The sequence below is a fragment of the Halichondria panicea genome, chromosome 16, assembly GCF_963675165.1.
Source record: "Halichondria panicea chromosome 16, odHalPani1.1, whole genome shotgun sequence".
NCBI lineage: Eukaryota > Metazoa > Porifera > Demospongiae > Suberitida > Halichondriidae > Halichondria > Halichondria panicea.
Window position 1 is genome coordinate 3,472,279 of NC_087392.1, and position 18,422 is coordinate 3,490,700.

The 18,422-nt window shown below is 42.0% G+C and overlaps 1 long non-coding RNA gene across 1 annotated transcript; it reads right to left on the bottom strand.

The window, feature by feature from the left end:
• Positions 1 to 6,079: 6,079 nt before the first annotated feature.
• On the bottom strand, positions 6,080 to 16,470 carry LOC135350374 (uncharacterized). Its single transcript, XR_010399130.1, has 4 exons — positions 9,995 to 16,470; positions 9,716 to 9,840; positions 9,448 to 9,612; positions 6,080 to 9,394 (listed from the first exon to the last, which is right to left on the bottom strand). It is a non-coding gene; the product is annotated as an uncharacterized LOC135350374 (long non-coding RNA).
• Between the last annotated feature and the right edge of the window lie 1,952 nt (positions 16,471 to 18,422).

Consider the following 18,422-nt stretch of genomic DNA (forward strand, 5'->3'; position numbering starts at 1 on the left):
ACCGTTTTAGGCTATAGTAAGTGATGATACAGGCCCTGAAGAAAACTCTAAACATTCGTCAACATACCGCTTGGGAAGCCTTTTTGCCACTGTCACTGTTTCTTTGTTCACTGTCTCATGCGTGGCCACCTCTGGTTATAAAGCCACATCTAGTACCTTGTAGCTGAAAGAAAAAAAAGGTTAAGCAACGCTTCTCAGCACTACAAACTCTACAGCTACGTTCTACATACCTAGCACAATAAGTATTAGACTGTATGAAGCTTCTAGCAAATCGAAAAAGCCATGTAACAAAGCAGTATTATACGCAACTAGTACTTACCGCTTGACAGAAGCAGATTGCATCGAGATAGTAAGCGTTTCTGGCATCATCTTGTAGATCTTTGACTGGTCTATCTAACTTGCACAATCAAAAGTCGAAGCGCTTTCAAGTTACGCACACTTTTCTAAGAACTAACAAATTTGTGCATTTTTAAAAAATTAATACGGCGGTGGGGGTGTAACCCGACATGACATCACAGCGTATATTCGGTTAAAGAACCACTGTCGCATGACAAGAGTTACCTTTGGAGTCTCTGCATCTTCATTTGCTGCAAATATGTCCCTCAAACAAAACTTTGAATTCACCTATCCCCTAGCAGCTAAAGTCGCTGAAGAATCTCTGACTGGTGCGGATTCCGTACAAGAGGCTGTTGAATTGCAACAACAAAAGCCTTTTCACAAAAGGTGATTTTCTCTTGAGGAAATGGAATTCCAGTGAATCGACAGTTCTGGAACATATCCCCACTGATCTCAAAGATGCTAAACCAACTCAACAATTACCTGATCCTGATCTGTATACGAAGACATTAGAAATTGAGTGGAATGCCACTCAAGACCACTTTCGCCTCACAGTCGCTGAGTTGCCCCCTATTGCAAACATCACCAAGCGAGCACTAGTGTCTGAGACGTTCGACGTTTTAGGATGGTTTTCACCTACTATCATCAAAGTCAAGATACTTCTTCAGCAATTGTGGGAACAGAAAGTCGATTGGGATGATCCTGTACCACAAAGGATCCTTGACGCTTGGGGCTCTGAGTTGCATCTTCTTACGAACAAGCACATTCCACGATGACAAGAATTCTCAAATCGTGTTTGCCAATTATTCAAACAGCTCTGTTTTTGCTTGGACTGATAGCACTATTGTCCTCAATTGGCTCATAGGAAGTCCACGAAGATTCCAGACATTGTTGACCTCATCAGTCCAGAACGATGGAGTCATGTTAGCCGACTCTGCATGAGCTCCTGGAACATTCATTGGGTCCCTCATGGCTCAAATTGCCATCTGATGACTGGCCAAAGTCTCCAAACGTGAGTAGCGATGAAGAGAAAGAAGTTGCTCTCCATATGATGACACAATCTCAGTCACCAGTAATTCCCTTTGAGCAACCCTTTGAGCAATACTCTGATTTCAATGACCTCAAGCGTGTCACTGCGTGGATCCTTCGACTTTCGAAGAACCGCCGTTTGAGCAAGCAGGAAAGATGTCTTACTCCCTCACTCTCAACTAAGAATTACTGGATCTCAATCATTCAAAATGATTACTTTGGAGAAGAAGTTCAAGCACTAAAGCATGAGTGCTCATCATTGAAGGCTTCTAGTCCTCTATTTTGCCCCATTCTGGACTCGAATAATCTGCTTCGTGTTGGTGGCAGACAAGGCTAAAAAATAAAACCCTTCAATTTTGGTGCCACATCAGTGTTGTTATATAAACTGATTAAACTTTACATTATTAATGTAGTCTTAGTCTGTGTTCAACGTGTCATGTGTGGAGCTACAGTGAAATATACAACTTTGATACAACTTTACAATTTCCGGAATACATACAAGTGCCCAACAATTTTTATGAAGTGCAACTCGCAGTGAAGCTGAAAATTGAATTTTATTTAGAGGGTATTAAATAGAAAATGCGACTGATTTCTGTAACGCATCATATACGGGCACCACAAAAATTTTGGGGGTGTGGCTACACTCTTCTTAATCACACTGTAACGCTAATCACACTAATGTAACGCACACTAATGTAACGCCATCGCTGAAGGCCACATTTTAAGCGTGTACATTTTGTACAATATATCATGTGTCTGAGCCGTCAACACCAGTGAGGACTGTCTAGCATTGTTTTTAAGCAATACGCAGTGGGCCTCTTTTTACGAGTTTTGATAGGCCCAAAATATTCCAAGCTAATCCCTCACAGAATTCCCGAAACAGTTCAAGATCTTCTCAAGAGAGGGAGGGTTCACTGTGAGTGAGGGTTCACTGTGTGAGGCCCATGAGATGTGTAAAAGAATTTATTATTAGACCATCTGGTGACCTCATGAATACCCATTAGATCAAGTATTAGATCAAGTATTTGGAGAAGGGACCATCAAATCACAAGCTTATATTCCTCCGACTCAGAGTGTAAGAAACATGATAAGGCCCAAGCAAGCAAAATTATTGACTCTATTTGGTTTCCAACAAACAGCCTACATCAACTGAAAGATTATAACACCACAGCAAACTCATGATCTTATGAATTTTAGTACACACCTAGTGCCAAACACAGAAAATCACTGCTTACATTTTCTGAAAGACGTGCCAAAAAAACGATACCAACAGGGCTATTGAGGGAAAACCAGTTAAAGGAGCAAAATCGAACACGACCAAATGGGGATAAGTTCAGCCACCAATAGTTGCAACCTCATTGCAGCCTGCCTTACTGGTTACGGGAGCTAAACTTACTGGACGAAGGAGATACTGGTAGATCCTGGTACTGAATGAAGAAGATACTGAAGAAGATACTCCACTGACTCAGAAGATCCCCTAGATTCTGTAAATCCTGTAAATCCGGCTTGTATGATGGCGCACATTCTGATGAAAGAGCAGCACCGACTCACTCCAGTCTCTATAGAGTGTCATGCAGAGCAGGCAAACAGTTAGATGAATAGCTAGTGAAGAAGTTAAGAAGGCAGGATCAGGATCAATAAACTGTCAAGTCTAATAAGGGTCATTCCATATCAATTCAACGAAATTTAAAACGTGACGTTGCACGAAACTTGGAAAAATTTTTGGGTTTGTAAACTTCTGAGATTTAAATTGAAAAAATTCGCAACTTTTAGCAACTGCCTACCGTTAGTTTCACATTCAAGACTGCAAATGTTCTGCATAATTTGGCATGTTGTATGGCTTCACTCGATAAAGTTAAAGTTAAAGTTTAGGTATTGCCTGTAATTAGTGTACTACCTGTACTTTGATCTCTGAATTCGCAAAAAACGCTTGTTCCTTTTTGGGTATCATGTTCCTTATTCTCTCTTCCAAACTACTGGGATTCTTGTGCTTTGTAAATATTATACTTAAATGTGTGTATTCCAATCGTGTACACTTTTTCCTACAAACAAGCGGCCCTCCTTTTGCTATGGCAATATTACAATCAATGTATTGGCGCTTAGTGTTTGTAATTTCAAAAAAATGTTAATATCCAATAAAGGAAACATTAATAAGCTAAATTTTTGGTCAGTCTTTCTGATGCAGCTTTCTATAAGTGCGACCTGTTCTTCGTAAAAACATCTCTTACAGGCAACGTATGTACTTCTGGAGCTGAGGGATACCGGTGGAGAAATCGTAGTGAGTCGTCTGGACACCCTAACCACCAATTTTGTTCGTGCAAACAAGTTACAAATCCAGGTTACTCTCATCTCCTTAGAAGCTGAAAAATATTTGATACTTGCCGTTGCCCAATCAAATAGCTGGCGTGGTGTCATTATTTGCTAATCGTACAGTCGCTGTAGACTTGTTCTAGCTGCTAGCTGCCAATCGTTTGACAGTTCCTCCAAGGCCGCTACCATGGGAAGTGGCTGAAAAATGCCACTCGGCTGAGAGTCCCTTGTGACTGAGAGTCCCTTGTGATGACATTTTTTCTGTTCTTGTATTGCAGCACCATCCGAGAAGACTTTCGTAATCTGAGGAGCTACCGTTTTCAATAACGGCACTTTTGGAAAAGGTATACAGCTGTAGTATCATGATTCAGACATTCCGACATTCAGATATCACAACATAGCAAATAACGCACCTTGCCTACAAGAATCGGCCTGTGAATTGTTCCAATGGAAACCTTAAGCTGCATAATTTTCTGAGAAGGCCCGGCAAAAGGTTTGACTTGCGTAAAATGCTGATTGCTGGCTTGCTATGAAATAGTGTGGGCGTAATATTTCCAGCTTATCACAAAACATATCCCCACGAATTCATCTGTATGTTTCCAGTAGACACCCACTGCTTAAACATTACATTGTCGGTTCATCTAGAAGAGTAATTAAATCACCTCTCAATACGCCCTGATGATTTGTGTTATGATAACTGGTTAGGCAACTGGTACTTTCACAAGCCGAAGCTTTTGGTACTATGGTGTATAGTATAGTACAAACACAAACGGAATGTGTACCAGCTAATATGCAATTCCTAGGACGAAGCTCGGCAAATTTCGAAAAACATACTTTCTGTACACTTCCTTCAGATTGCTCGAACATGTATCCGCTTTCTCCTTCTCTAATGGAAACAAAATCCTTCTTTCCACTGCTTATATCATCAAACTCATAAAATAAGATCAACTGATAGAGAACAACGATTTGGAGTCCAGAATCCCTTTCACAAGCTTCTTGCTCTGATGCTCTGATGTCTGAAACACAGTTTGAATTTTCTTGAGCGACCAGGTTTGTGGCACTTCTTGATGTACTCACTTCGAATTTCTTCATCTCCATCATCACAATCAATGTCAGTAAGAATTGTTCGTTTCATTGCGTCAGTTATTACGTTGATGGGTCTTGCGCTTGATGTAAGGAGTCTCTCCAATCTCAGACAGGCACCGATTTAATGCGGAAATTGCCTCAGTTGAATCAATTCAATACACACCCCCACACACACCACACCCCCACACACACACACATACACGGCAGTATCTAAATCCGACTCCAAACTGACTTCAGATACCAACTCTCTAACTCTGACTCTACATATCCGCCCACAGTAGCTACAAGTGTCACAAATCTTAGAATCCATAGAAATAGGGGACAGGTCACCGATCGGAGATTTTTCTGTGGAACACGAGTGTTCCAGTTGTGTCCCGGCGGACTATGAGTCTACTGAGTAAGTGTGAAACTCAAAATTTTATGCCTACCCTGGTTCTATATATGGATCTCTGGTGAACAAAGGGCTTGTTTAGGGCTTGTTTAGTGTGCACATAATTATAATGTGTTGCACAAATTGTGCATTACAGAATTAAAAAAGGACTGTCTGTTCCTTTCCTTAACCCGATCCACCCTTATTTGAGGTTACTGGGATTTCCAGTGGAAAAAGGGACCCTTTGCATCCCTGTACTAACGCGTGACGCAGGTAAAATGTGGTTTCTTGACACATATTTGAGGTTGATATTTGAGGTTGCTGGGGGATTCTGTTGGAGCCATTCCGACCCTCAGGGTGTCCCAAAACCACCAGAAACCTCACTGCAGCTGTTTGAACAGGTATAGGGTGGTTTCTCAACATGATCCACCCACATTGAGGTCTGCTGGGGTTTCCTCCGTCTTTTCAGTCGCGTCCCAAAACCAAAACCACCAGGAACCTCACAGCATGTGTCCGAACACGTGACACACTTGTAGTTCTGTTGCTTAACTTGAGGTCACTGGGGTTTCTTGTGGAGAAAAGGTCCCAATGTGTCCTCACAGGATCACTCAATTCAGGTAAGAACGATTCACCCATATTTGAGGCGAGAGTTTTCAGTAAGGATATGCTAACCCTCGGCACTCAGAACAGCACTCAGAACAAATTAATGTAAATTAATGTCACGTTAATATCACGTTAGCAGGTTGAACCACTCTAGATTATAACTCTTAAGAATTCACCTGATGCTAATGATTATATACCTTTTTCATTGAATGAAATTTATTGTCGTAAATAGTTGTAAATAGTTGTAAGAAATAGTTGTAAGAAATTTTATATGCATTTTCTGTGCATGAAATTTCAAGTCCAACATGATTTTCAGTCCAACATGATTTTCCTATGATTTTCCTACATCCTACAAAAATCTTACATAAAATCTTACAAAAAAATTCAAACACCAATTAGTTAAAATATTAATTGTGTGTACATGTCGTTTTACAAGTGTCAGTCATGAAAAACAACCCAGTGGGCGTGGCAGAGGGTGGGCGACGATCCGTACCCATTGTTGTAAAGATTATCCCTTTACCGTTCAAAATGTACAATCTGGGAGGGAGCGTGCTATCAACTTGTGAATGTTGCATGATATCATGAATGACTATCATGAATGCGATGAAGTTCTGCTGAGCTATTCAATTAGGACACTTAAAAAAAAAAAAAAAAAGGTTTAATATCCATTGGTAGACCCTCTGGACCATCTTGGTAGCCATAGAATATTTTCGAAGAGGAAGCAGCAAGCACTTTTGTTAGTTAACCAGAGTGCTTAGTTGACAGCTTTTAAAGGCCTCCGCATAAAATCGATGGTTAGTTTGTGCACAGCCACTTCATTGGGGGCGGAGATAACATCAAGCAAATTTGGTGGGTTGGGCTCAGAGTTGGTTGGGCTCAGATGCAATTGTGTGCGGCCGGCTGACTCCTAATACTCCAATACATTGTGTTGTAACACCACAGAATCTGTCCTTAACAGTGACTGCCTTTTCTTTTCTTCCATATGAGCCGTTGTCCAAGAACAATAGGCAAAGGTATAATTAAGCATTCACTATTGAAGCAGATAACTAAAGAGCACTTACTATCACCAAGGGCATGCAACTCACTATGTACCCTTCATATCAGAGACCGGATATACTAAAAATAGAATCCAGTATACGGACGTGAACAAGTGGGCAGTGTTATTTACGGAGACAATTATTATGGGATCAGAGCTAGTAGAGAAAAGAGACATTGGAGCCAGCCAGGCCCCCTTCCAGCGCCCGCTAAAAAGTATCAGAGACTCACAAGGTGAAGAGGTGCCTGCTTGCCAAGTTAGATGAATCTTCCATGTCTACGTCTGTAATGAATGCAGGTAAGACGTGTAGATCTTGAGTAGTAGTATTTATAATACAGCTTATTGAAAAGCTCATAAAAGAATACTTTGTATAGGAATGGGCAGGAATGGACAGTAGCACAAGCTTATGCTTCATAGATCGTTCACCGATATAGTAATACATGTACGTATTGTACTTCAAATTGATGTGAAAGCATATGTGACAGGCTCTGGGAAAACAGGCGCAAGCTATAATTTTTGCGATCTATATACAAGAATTGCCTACGCATTGATGTGCTTAGTTTGCACATATGCCTGAGTTATGCCTGAGTTATGCGCGTTGGAAACGCACTCAAAGAGTAAGGTAATGGTTGATGTGGTGATGCTTAGACAAAGCGCTTTGGTGGAAAGAGTTGGATTCAGAGCATCAGATTTTGCAGAGAAAGACTATGAGATTATACACTGTAGTCTATAAATCTGGCTATTGCTCAATACCAATATCTGCTCCAATTGATCTGTTTTCCTAGAGCCTGTCACATAATAGGCTGATCCATAAAAAAAACTCATAAAAACGGGTGACCGTGGCAACACATGTTGCACCATTTTATTCTTTATTCCTTGTTGTATGGGACCCGATAGAGAATTTACAGACATTGTTAACCCTTTAACCATCACGGGCCACAATCGTGGCCCGCAATAGTGACTTTTTTTGCGAAATTCTAATTCTGCGATACTTAGCACGTCCCTGTATAGAGGAATACCTGTAGAATCACGTGTCTAGAATTTTCCAAGCTATGGCTAGATTGTTTACATGTGCCGATGTGCTTGAACAGCTTGAGGACAGCAATGGCGATGTCTCCTCTGGTGATGACAGTGCCTATGAAGGAGAGGGGATAGTAGGATACCGCTACCAGCTTTATGCCAGACGCTGTCTGGGACTGAGGATATGCATGACGTGGACCTAGACGCTAGCGCTATGGACCAGGACGGTGAAAGACCGGCTCACTGTGTGACTCTGGCAAGTAGTATAGTATAGCTAGAATATCAGTATAGTATAGCTAAAATAGAACAGTCTTTATGTGAGCTTGTAAATTTCATAGTAATACATACGTATTGTAAAATTGATCTTAGCACTGTTACATTCATATGATGTGAAAATCAAGCTTATGTGAGCTTGTAAATTTCATAGTAATACATACGTATTGTAAAATTGATATAATATTATCTTAGCACTGTTACATTCATATGATGTGAAAATCAAGCTTAGTCAAACCTTTATACCATAATATGATAGGCTGATCCATAAAAAAAAATTTTGGATTTTATCTCACCGCTGGCCGAGCATTTAAAATGATAAAAACAGGTGAGTGTGTTATGGCAACACCATTTTATTCCTTGTTGTATGGCATTTTATTGCTCATTTCACTTCACTGTTAATTAAGAATCCGACGGTTAAATTGAATATATAAATCAATATCAATAAATAAACATGAGTGAACATGAAGCAAGTGAAGTAAAAACCGAAAACCGACCATGCAGTATATACTGTTTAGATGGCTCAGTCGTTCAGCCATCAAGTTGCCATGCAATGTAGGTCTTACTTGACGTCATCTGTTACTTGCGAAAACTGGATGTATTCAGTTATCAGATTCTGGCCTGCTTTTCTGTGTCATTGGGCGTAGGAAGCATGCTCCCCTTGTCTCAAGCTACCTTATCTTATTGCTTTCCTACAACTCAGCTCTCTACATATTCATGTCAAAAAACACAGAATGGTAATGGTCGTACAGCTGAGATATTTCCGTTTTCCGTTTCCGCCGTTTCCGCCTTCCGTTTCCTTCTTTTCCATGCACCCAATGCACCCAATCGACCAATGCACCCAATCGATACGCGAGACAACCCCACTACAAACTACAACATCACGACTGCTGAGCTAAAGGGGATAGTAAGGGGATAGGAGAGACGAGAGACGTGCTATTCCACTACAATTCCACTTGCATCGAAGATCTCACGCGATCGCTTTAGGGATACCTCCATTTCACGGACAATATTTCACAGACACCACTCGCGATCGTTTGGCCAAAGTACGCCCCCTCTTCAATAAGATCAACAAGCTGCAGCAGCTCGTAAAGACGAGGCAATGATAAAGTAGATCTCCACTGAACCCAAATAAACCTGAGGAATCAAGGTTTGGGTCCTAGCAGACAGGTACTTCCACATGCTACAAGTGTATACAGGGAGAGAGAAGCCACACCAGAGAAGCAACTGGGAGTACGAGACCAACTTTTTCAAACTGTTGGAAGACTTGGAGAAGGATGGCATTTATGCTTGTGGTACAGCTCGCGCTGACCGCAGAGGCGGCGCCAAAGCTGACAGAAAGGTAATTGTAATAAGCATAATAAAAAATTATATTATTATTTACCTTTTCAGGGGGGACTCTCCAGAAAGACAAGGTGACGGTAATAGGGTTGTCCGTGTGATCTCCACAGCCTTTGAAACGTCACCTATGTACAACGTACAGTCAAGACAGGCGAAAAAATCTCCGTCCCGTGGGGTGTCGACAGAGAGGATCAGCTCAGAGGGTACCCTACAAAATCCCATAAGTTTTATAATTATGTACATTTACTTCTTCCTAAAAGATATTTGCATTACGAATTTGCATTACGAACAGCTACATATTCAGTATTCACCGCACTGAAAACCCTCCTCTCATTTCGTCACGAGTTGGCCAAGGAGCTCCAAAAAGAGCAAGACACCCTTGAAATCGCTCACTTCCCTCTTCACCTCTTCACCACCAGGATGTACGCAGAGCCATCTGTGTTATCAGAAAAACAAAAGGAAGGACACAGCATGGTTTTGCCTACAAGTGGCAAAACCTGTTTTATGCTATGGCATGTAACTAGTCATATGAGTTTTTATCCTGCGCGTTGCATGTATATACGTATATTAATTATATATATGCTACTCACATTGATTACCGATCCGGCAGAAGATCTCCACTCTAAGAGGAAGCTATAATATTGTGTTCAAATGAAATTCGTTGCGTTTAAGCGATAATTATAATACCTATAATTAATTGCTCCAGCATGCATATAATTTATTATAATTATAGTAATTATAGTAAGCACCGCTGTTTTTAGTGAAAATTGCTCTAGCTCTCCAACCATTTTCTCCTGTTTTGCACGTGCACATGCTTGATGCACATGCCCTTTAGTTGAGACTGTCATTCTTTGAGGGATGGATCCCACATCGTCTATATATGCATGCATGCAATAATAATTATTGACTCGAATCTTTGGTTATACTCCTTGCTAATTTACACTCTATCTATTTACACCAACAATAATTAGATTTGTGTGAAGATTTAGTTACGTGAATTCGTTACATAATATTGAACATGTGCAATACCATAACAAAATTAAAGGGGCTGTACTGAGCACACTACATAATAATTATAGCGTGTGTTCAACGCACTAGATGTAGATACAACAATTCAATTAATTATTCTCTAGGCGCATTTGCCCTCCTCTGTTAGGGTCTCTTGAATTAGTAGGGGTCCTCCTCTTGTGTAGGTAGAGGTACTGTTGGACCTCTACTACTGTCTCTGGACAAGTTATGTATACCTCCAGATGCAGGGCGTTGAGATGCACCTCTTGATAGAGGCGGTTGACTTGCAAAGCTAAAAAGCTAAAAAACACTCTAACCTTAACTTTAAAAACTTTTTGCTCAGTTTTACCACAATGGCTGAGTATTGGAAGAGAGGCGTCGGACTGCCGAGTACAGTGCAAAGTCCATGTGGCGAAGTCCTGTCTAGACTGCAAGTAGTCAGCCGCCTGGATAAGGACAATTTGTCTTCTGCATCCCCGGACATGGCTGGTGAGGCAGAGGGAGTTCCCCAAAGTCCACGTACTTCTCAGCGAGAATCTGATCCACGAGGGAGCGTTTCAAGGCTGGGAGTCCTGGGGCCGTGTCAGGAAGCACCGATGGGATTGTTGGCAGAGCTGGTGGCAGGGACGGGACGGGTGGGAATCCCCTCCTAGTGTGGAGTTGGGAAGCTGCCTAGTCCGAGATATAGGATGGACCCGCTCCGCTGCTGGGTATACTGCCGAGCCTTCCTGATAGAAACCCTGGTACGGGAGGAGTTCGAGTCCCGCTGGCCGACGACAGGATGGGGATGGCGGCCCGAATCCGGGCGTCCAGGGTTGCCAGCTGGAGCATAGTCGTGACACCCGATGACACTGGGGTGGTGATCCCGGTGGTGACCCGCTCCTGAGGGGATGTGTGTCCTGAGGGGATGTGTGGCAGATGTGAACTGTATGGAACTTCCTGTTGAACTCTGTTGAACTATGATGTAATATATATGTTACCCATGCTGTTGTATTATTGAGTTGTCAGTTATTGAATACTATACTGAACCTAGCTCTAACAACCGCTACATGGTGGCAGCGGCGGGATGGCACAACTCCAACTGAAAACCCCTGAAGCGTTTGAAGTCGTTTGACTTCAAACAACCGGACACCTGGGCTAAATGGAAGAACACTTTCGAATAGCTCTCGGGTGACACCGAGGGGTCAGACACTCCTTTAAATCTTGTACACCCTTCGCCTAAATCTTCTCTTTAAATCTTTTAAATCTTGGGTACATCTCTAAATCTCTGAATCTCTATCTGACCTGTGAACCTTCTCCATGAACCTTGCATCGAGGTGCATGCACTATCTGCATGCACTATCTATTACATTATGCATAGATACTAGTATCTATGCATTGTGCAGCACTTTATAGCTACTGTACTGAGTGACTGAATCAAGGTGAGCCATTGCTTTTAGAGCCAGCTTCACTCAGCGACGAAGATTTTCTCGCTCTCATGCATGATAAACTTCCGTTGTAAAGTGTATGCTTGCTGCTGGATTCGATGTTGTTGAGGTGGTTGCATCAATGGACAAGCCTGGGAATTCAATTAACATAATTTATAAACCGACATTTTTCTGGTAACAAGAGTACACACTATCTCTAAAACCTTTTGTTTTCCCACCTGGTCACCGGATACGATTATGTACTTTTTTGTCAGATATACAGATATACAAAGGCAGGTTGAAACCACCAAAAAGGCAGCGCTGAAAAGTGTCCGATCTAAGGCTGAAAATACTAAGGTACCTGCTCGACCAGCAAGAAAACCAGCCATGTGACAGGCCAAATTAGGCGTGCCATTGCAAAGTGGGTACGAAAGCAGCAGTCGACCAGGGAGAGCGTCTGTAAAAGTATCACATGTAGCAAAGAGTCACTTGTTGTCTGCTTTCCTTGAGTGCCGTGCATGCAAAGTAAAAATTAAACTACAAACTCATCCTAAATCCACAGTATCAAATCGGACCAGACATGCCAAAACATGTGCAAACCAGCTGTCTGGTAGCAGATCACAGTCGCCTCCCTCATCTTCTTCAGGTCCACCCTCTAGAGCTAATGTGCATGCGAGTGATCTTGCGCCAAGAACTCTCACAGATCACCACAACATTGATTTGGCTGGACCCGATAGCCATAACAATGAGACAGTAACTGCTGCAGTTGAGCCCGACTCGATCAAAGCACAAGCAGTCAATATGACTGAAAGTGAGAGCCAACTTTTGTCACAGTGCCAGTAATTGAGCAGGCCAATACTAAGCAGGGTTTTCAAGGAGCCCCTCTACACAGTGATCAGCAGAGGAGAGGGGCTACATTTTCTCTCTTCGACTATTCCCGTGATGCTCGACGAAAGCGCAAACTTGAAGCAGCCCAAAGTGACCCTGATCAAACAGCGATTACTCTTTGTCATTGATGAGATTGACAGATTGACAAATGATAATAAGAAGCTACTTGATATGCTTCACACCAGCGACTCTACTCTGCAGTCATGTACTACGACAGATTGTGGCAAATGCTGAAGGAATATATCCAGGTTACCACATGGTAGGAGACACTCAGAAATGTTGAAGAAGTTTGCAACTTCCAACTTCTCTGTTTATATATGCGGCATATGACTTCCTCCAGAAAAACGTTATGCCTTCTCTGCGAAGTGTACAGCGAATTGTTCACTCAGAATACAAGACTATCAATGAAGGTCAATTTCGTTTCGATGAACCACATTGATCTTCACAATGCACGATATCTGTAGGAGAAGATGCCATTTCAAGAGTTGAATATGACCATGAAACTGACAGGTGCGTTGGTTTTGTACTACCTCTTAATGATTCTGGTCTACCTGAAGTTGACCTGTTTCGTTCAAAGCAATTGAAAAAATGTTGAGCAAACACAAAATGGCGAAGTACGCTTACTCTAGCACGTTTTGGTAGCGATAACTTGTTTAAGACACCTACCATAATGATAACTTGTTTAAGACACCTACCATAATGACTTGGTGGCAACATATTATAACGGAATGTCACAAAAGGAGTATTGTAGTGCTAAGTTTTGGCGATTCTTGTCTCTTATCTGGTATACATGTGAGTGACTCTAGATACAAGGAAGAGATTAAACTGATTCCTAAGTATCCTTTAAGCAGCCCAAAGATCCCGTCAAAATGGACATGGTTTTGCTTAGAAAGACCATGCTCAGTAGCATACATTCAGGATATTGTCCATATCGCTGTAAAATTGAAATGCAGGCTACTAAAACCATCAATTGTTTTGCCTATGGGCTCCTTTGTTGCAAGTGTTGCAAGCTGCAGTGGGTAAAGACTTACATGGGTACCATAAGGATAAGCAAAACTATGATGCTGTGCTTAACCTTATCAAGGCTGCGAAACTACTTGCCAGTTTCCCTGATGCAACAGGCACAAGAATTTGCATTCAAGTAATGCAATGCGTTTATAGACAGCTATCTAAACAAATCTCTAACTCCTGCTGAGCGTATTGAGTGCATTTGGTATGCGACATTTTTTGTCCGCTATTGGCGCAAATGGATCCAACCTCACGAATAAGTTTATTACATTAAATGCGTACATGTGCATTGAACTCAATGCACACTACTCTTATTCTAACAATTCAAAACAAGTTAAACAAGCACAGCTCTGCCTTTCAACCATGGGTCGATTGTTCAGAGCAGCTCGCAGTATGACTAGTATTTTCTCTACTGTTATCAACTTTGGCATGCTTGGCCTGGTGAGACGTGTGCATCGACTGCAAATTCAGAGTCACTGAGTCAGCAAAGACTAACATAATCTTCCCGCAATAAATCGAGCTAAAGAGGGTAGCAATTTGTTTGTCCCTGCAGAGCTAGCTATTGTTTTAGCTGTGCAGAGAGCTAAACAAAGGGCACAAACGAGCTGGGCATGGCTGATCTTTTGAAGACAAGAAATGAGTGGGATGAAAACATTCCAACAATAGACTGTGATGAAACAGATATTTTTGGAGACTCCTCTGATGACAGCGATTATGAAGACTCTTTGATTCCGACACAAATATATCGGAAGTAGATATTCTGTCCAAAAACAAATTGATATCGACAGATTTAGAATGTAAACTAAACCATATACAGCAGTCCCTCCCAAGACTGATAAAAGTGTCAACACCTGATTCATTGCCGCTTGGTACGAAAATACCATTTCTGAAAGTATCAGGTGAAGATGGCAAGTCTGTATTTATTAGAAAAATAACAGCAGTTTGGCTTTTTCAAGAAGTTGAACGTGTTTCATCAGACAGGCTGTTTCGAGTAAGAAACAAGCAGCCTTATTCTTCTTTTATCAAAAAACCTAAAAGCACCATCGATGGAACTGAGAGCACACGATAACTGACGTGGTGAGTGTAGGAGTGTTTGAAACGGAAGAAGGTAAGTGGTCCATTGGAAGAGTATTGCAGTTTGCTAAGCTAATCACCCATCACCCATACAAAGATATGTGTATCAATTTGTGTGTTCTCTGCTCGTGGTTTCTGGCTCAAGAAGACTCAACGAGAGTGTTTAAACTGTTTCATAATCCCATAATCCAGGTGTGCACAAGCAGTGTGTTGGTATTAAACAGTCCGTAGCTGATCCTACCTTACTTCAGAATGTAGTAAGCCATACTATCGGGGAGAGTAACTCAACGAGCTGAGAGTGAATCATTCATCAGCAGTAACCTAAAAACTGGCTCGACTAAGATAACGATATCCACGATATCCAGCAGTAGTGATGAAGACACCGAACCTAGGGTACAAGCATTTGGAAAAATTGAGCAATTTTATCTGTACAAGGCTGTACTTCTAAGCAGTAAAAAGTGGCTCAATGACAACCACTTGAAACTGTGCACAAAAACTAGCCAATTCCCTCAATATGGAGGGCTACGAAGTACACTAACCCAAACCAAACCTCTAGAGCCTCTACCTCCAGATTCTCTCCACGTCGTACACATTAATAGAAATCATTGGGCCGCAGCCATATGACTCATTGTACTCTCATACAGAGATTAGTTTGACCACCAAGATTCTACTCGCATAGTTGCTGAAATCAAGTGAACATTTCATTAGACTGTGTAAATGCCAAAGCAGTGGGGGGCATCAGATTGTGGGTTGTTTTCGATAGCCTATGCCAGTGGCGTCACATTCATACAACTTTCTATGAGAAACCATTTTCTTCACTGCATTGAAGATGAAAAGATGACCCCATTTCCAGTGGGACCTGAGAGGAGGAAGAGAGGGGCTTCAAAGCAAATTATTATTAACATTTGCCATGATGGAACCAAAATGATAGCTTGTGATGGGACAAGTTGCCCACTTGGGGGTTGGTTTCTTGGGGGTTGGTTTCACTGAAAATGCCTTGAAGTGAACACTAAAATTCCAGAGTTGTGGTATTGCAAACGATGCATCGTGCACTGAAGTATGTAAAATATTATAGCTAGATGTATCATGACTGTATGTTGTCTTGCTATGTAAACCTTGTATAGACTATACTACAAGTTAGCTAGATTTACAGCACTCTGCAAATCAATCTTGCTAAATCTCGAGCAAATCTCGGTAAATCTGGGCAAATCCGCGGTAAATCTGTAAATCCTGGCTTAGATCTTTGATAAATTTTCAGACCATAATCCTAAGTGTCGGAGTGACACGGAGCCTAGACAAGTTAGCACACTGTTGTACTGCCTAGGAGAAAATGCAGAAGATGTCTACTAACATCACGATAAAGAGAGATACCAGCCCGTCATACAAAAGCTTGATGAGTTCTTTCAAGTACGGAGAAATGTAATATTCGAACGAGCCAGATTCAATCGCAGAAACCAGCTAGACGGAGAATCTATTGAGGAATACCTCACAGCTCTTTACTCCTTAGTTGGCTACGCGATCGAATTGTTGTGGGACACACCGCTGTCAGAACGACTTCGACACTTGAGAAAGCAAGGACAATGGTAAGACAAAGAGAAGCCGTCACCAAGAGTTTATGATAGAGAGAGAGTATCGAACGTAGGCATACTGTACATCAGATGTATGCGGAGACTTCCTGTATCTGTCACAAGCTTGGAATTTGCACACTGACCAATCCAAGTGTGGGTGATGTCATCTATGAAGAAAGTAGATTACATCACCCACACTTGGATGGTTGATAGATTACATCACCCACGCTTGGATTGGTCAGTGTGCAAATTCCAAGATACAGGAAGTCACGTTACTCTCCGCATACATCTGATACACAGTATGCCTATGTTCGATACTCTCTCTCTATCATAAACTCTTGCCATCGCTATACAAGGAAAGCAACTACGAGGCGATGGTAGTCAAGAGTCACCCTTCCTTATCGAGCCTGTGGGATCCCATAGACCTATGAGTGCGGTAACCACAAGTACAAGACAACCTTATATTTGGAACACTAACAGCAGAGATGGTCGTGGTACCAGCAGTGGTACCAGCAGAGACTCAAGTGAATGCACACGTTGCGGCAAGAATAAACATGACAGAGGGCCCAGCAAGAGACGCTGTTTGCAACGGCATTTTAGCACCAGGTGCTACTCTAAGATAGTAGCCAACATTGACGCTGAGTCTAATGAGTCATCTATGGATACAGCCTTTCTCGGAGCAGTAAATCTCCTGGACAGTACCACTATCTCTTCGAGAAGGAACCATCAACTTTAAGCTGGATACTGGAGCAGAGGTGACGCTACGAGCCGAGTTCTCTATGGACCAGCTAACTAGGTCTACAACTGTGAGTTGTAGCTCACAACAGACTGTGTTTGCAGCTCATTAGTACCAACTTTGCCGTTGGTGACATCCGTTCTAAATTTCCGAAAGTGTACTAGGGAACATGGGAGATGAGTATGCTATTAAGCAGGGGCTGTACCATATGCCTTGTATACACCACGAAATGTAGCATTCCCCAAGAAACTAGGTCAGATATCACACAGTGGTGCGCGGGAATGGTCGTGGTGCCAAAATCTCGGGAGCATGTCGAATCTGTGTGGACCTGAAGCCACTTTCAGGTCCACTTAACGTCAACGTTAAGAGACCCATTCCGAAGGTCGAAGAAACCTTAGCCCAGCTAGCCGGTGCTAAGGCAAAATCGATGCTAATAGCGGATTCTGGCAGATCCCGCTAGCTGAAGAATCAAAAAGACTCACTACATTTATCACACCGTTTGGGAGATACTGCTTTAACAAACTCCCCTTTGGCATTCCCCGAGCGTAGGATGAATGAGATCCTCAATGGAGCCCTGTGTATGATGGACGATGTTCTCATCTTTGGGTGGAGCACGATACTCGTCTGGTCGCAATTACGACACGAATAGAAGCAGCTGGTGTCACCGAGAAGTGTGAGTTCAACAAAAAGCGAGTAAAATTCCTTGGCCACATCATTGATCAAGATGGCATCAGCCTGACAAAATTGCAGCTATAATCAATATGGCAGATTTCTCGGCATGGCTAATCAATCACCGGGGAGCACAACTAAGTCACCACTCCTAAGCAAGAAACATACATGAGGACTGTAGGAGCTACTCTTGGATTAGTTAAGATAATTTCACTTCACTTTTTACTGATACAAAGTACCATATGCTATAGATCATATCACATGAGCAATACATAATGAACAGAAAACTTAGAATAGACATGACCATTGCCGTCCTTAACATACCGCCGGCCAAGACCGGATAATATTAAATAATTGTTCATTAGCACAGTTAGTTCTCGATCGGCAATAATACAGCGATTTTCGTAATTGGTCGTTGCGTCTTGACAGTGACGACACGAACTAAACCGTCCTTTCCAGGGTACACTTGTACAACACGTGCCATAGGCCATTTTCCAGGGATACCTTCTCGCAATATAACTAATAACTAAATCACCGACGTTTCGAGTGCACTTTGTGTACTTGTTTAGAGTGGACAGATACTCGACAGATACTCACTTGACCACCTCTGCCAGAAGAGACAAACTATTTGTTGGCATAAATGCCAGCGTCGTAGTAATGA